General features: G+C 47.2%; 1 pseudogene; it reads right to left on the bottom strand.

Annotated features, from left to right (window-relative positions):
• Positions 1 to 1300: 1300 nt before the first annotated feature.
• Positions 1301 to 2078, bottom strand: LOC128562395 (thioredoxin, mitochondrial-like; annotated as a pseudogene).
• Positions 2079 to 3075: the final 997 nt, after the last annotated feature.

The raw sequence follows: 3075 nt of genomic DNA, 5'->3' as shown, positions 1-3075 counted from the left end.
GTCATATTTATTTTTCTTCTGACTTTAAAAGATTTAAAACATTTTCATGGGGCCCTAAAAGTATTGTGGGCCTTAGAAACGGCACTTCTTTAACTATAGCTATGTGGAACCTGATTGCTGGGAGGAGTGAAACAGAGAAAATGTGCCAAATATGTAAATTGCTTAACACAGAACAGGGCTTGGCTCTTTGTATCTTAGTAAATGATGACCAATTTTTATTTTTATTTATTTTTTTATTTTTTATTTTTTTGTAGAGACAGAGTCTCACTTTATGGCCCTTGGTAGAGTGCCGTGGCCTCACACAGCTCACAGCAACCTCCAACTCCTGGGCTTAAGCGATTCTTTTGCCTCAGCCTCCCGAGTAGCTGGGACTACAGGCTCCTGCCACAACGCCCGGCTATTTTTTGGTTGCAGTTTGGCCGGGGCCGGGTTTGAACCCGTCACCCTCAGTATATGGGGCCGGCGCCTTACCGACTGAGCCACAGGCGCCGCCCGATTACCAATTTTTAAAAAGGGCTGTGTAGAAAACAGAGTGTAACATAGGAGAACTTCAAAGAGATGTCTTTATCAGCTGCATTGGGACATTCAGACTTGGACTCACCTGACTGCAAATAATATAATTATTACTGTATCAATGTTTTCTTTCTTTTTTTTTTTTAAACAGTAGAAACCCCTGTACTTTATTGATCTGATTTGTTCACAGTTAAGCCTCCTGCTTCAAGGATCAAAGGGCCAGCCAGGGCGGCGCCTGTGGCTCAGTCGGTAAGGCGCCGGCCCCATATACCGAGGGTGGCGGGTTCAAACCCAGCCCCGGCCAAACTGCAACCAAAAAATAGCTGGGCGTTGTGGCGGGTGCCTGTAGTCCCAGCTACTCAGGAGGCTGAGGCAAGAGAATCGCTTAAGCCCAGGAGTTGGAGGTTGCTGTGAGCTGTATGAGGCCACGGCACTCTACAGAGGGCCATAAAGTGAGACTCTGTCTCTACAAAAAAAAAAAAAAAAAGGGCTAGCTAATGTGAGGGAAGGTGGTGTCTTGAACCTTCCAGAATCAAGGATCTCCAGGGCTTTCCCAGCCCAATGCTTGTCCTCTGCCCTCATGCCTGGGAGGAAAGGAGGAGGTGGCTCTTGGGGGTGGGGGTCAGCTACTGGGATTTTAGTGAGGGGTTGGGGGGCCCAGGCCAGTTCTTCACAGCAGGAGGTAGAAGGGATCACATAAAGTTCTTTATTACAGACCTACAAAAAATGAGAGAATTATATATTACTCTCACTTGTTCTGGTTTCTTTTTTCTTTTTGTTTTTACAAAACTGCAGCAGGAAAGAAAGACGTTAGAAGGCAGATGTTCACATCAGGAGGGACCAAGGTGTTGCTGTGTGACCAGGAATGCTGTGGGCTGGCCCTGGGCTCTCCCCAAGCATCCTGGAGAACTGAAACAAGCCCTGGAAGCAGACAAGAGCAGGTGGGTGGGAAGGCGCTGTCCCCAGGCCAGCAGCAGCACCATTCCTCTGACAGCCACCCTGGCAGTCAGCCGGCTCAAAAACACGAGTGGCTCTTGTGTTTGGAGGCTGGTCTCCAAAGCACGGGCCACAGGGGCCAGACAGAGGGAGGTGGCAGAAAGGGCCAGCACAGAGGACTGTGAGTTCTATGGGGATCCCTCACTGGGACCATGGGGGTCTCAGGCGGTCAGGACTCTTCCCTGCTTGTCAGCCAATCAGCTTCTTCAGGAAGGCTTCCAGCTGGTCCTCATCCTTGATGCCCACAAACTTGTCCACCACATCCCCGTTCTTAATGGCTAGCACAGTGGATACTGCTGACACTGTGCATGGAAATCCACAACCACTGGCATCTCACTGTTGACAACTGGGTCTTGAAAGTCAGGTCCATCATGGATGTTAAAAGTTGTTAAATGGACCTTGGTGGTACCTATTGTCCGGGCTGGGCTGGGTATTACTGTCAGGCCACCAAGACTGCCCCGTGGGGTCTGCAGGGCCCCAGAGGTGAGTGGTGGCCACCCACCCTGAGGGAGCTTCCTGGAGATGACAGAGGCCAGAAACCTCCTCAGGAGAAGTCGCTGAGCCATCTCCCTGCAGCACGAGTGGAAAGATGCGGAGTCCATGTATCAATGTTTTCTTATCATGCCCACAGGTCTTATGAGACATTTTGCCAAAAGGACACACAGTTTATGGCATTTATTTTGGGAAGAGAGGAAATGTACATTTAGGGGTATGTGCCTGAAGAATTCTGGAAGGAGGGCGGTGCCTGTGGTTCAAAGGGGTAGGGCACCAGCCTCATATGCTGGAGGTGGTGGGTTCAAACCCAGCCCCAGCCAAAAACTGCAAAAAAAAAAAAAAAATTATTAGTTTTTATTTTGAAAAATACATGCATGTGGTTTTAAAAAATTAAAATTTTCTTGGGCGGGGCGGCGCCTGTGGCTCAAGGAGTAGGGTGCCGGTCCCATATGCCGGAGGTGGCGGGTTCAAACCCAGCCCTGGCCAAAAAACCACAAAAAAAAAAAAAAATTTTCTTGGGCGGCGCCTGTGGCTCAAGGAGTAGGGCGCCGGTCCCATATGCTGGAGGTGGCGGGTTCAAACCCAGCCCTGGCCACAAAAAAAAAAAAAAAAAAACCCACAAAAAAAAAAAACAAAAAAAAAAATTAAAATTTTCCAAATGGTGAGAAGCAAGTCTCTTTCTTATACCTAAGGTATACCTAATAAGAAGATCTGATATCTCACAAAAGATATACAAAACCTCGATTGAACATATTATAAAACTTTACTGTGGGGTGGCACCTGTGGCTCAAAGGGGTAGGGCACCAGCCCCATATGCCGGAGGTGGCAAGTTCAAACCCAGCCCTGCCCAAAACTGCAAAAAAAACATTATTGAGAGACGTTAAAGAAGACCTAAAAAATGGAGAGATATACTATGTTCATTGATTAGAAAAGATTCAGGTTTGGAGGTGTCAACTCTTTTTGCGTTGAGTTATAGATCAAATAAAATCTCAATCAAAATCTCAGCATTTGTTGTATGTTTGAACTCAACAATCTAATTCTACAGTTCATAAAAGAAATAAAAGGGGTAAA

Source organism: Nycticebus coucang, chromosome 12 (assembly GCF_027406575.1).
Source record: "Nycticebus coucang isolate mNycCou1 chromosome 12, mNycCou1.pri, whole genome shotgun sequence".
In the NCBI taxonomy this organism is placed as follows: Eukaryota; Metazoa; Chordata; class Mammalia; order Primates; family Lorisidae; genus Nycticebus; species Nycticebus coucang.
Note: the sequence above shows the minus strand (reverse complement) of the source record. Positions and strands in the feature narration are given on the sequence as shown.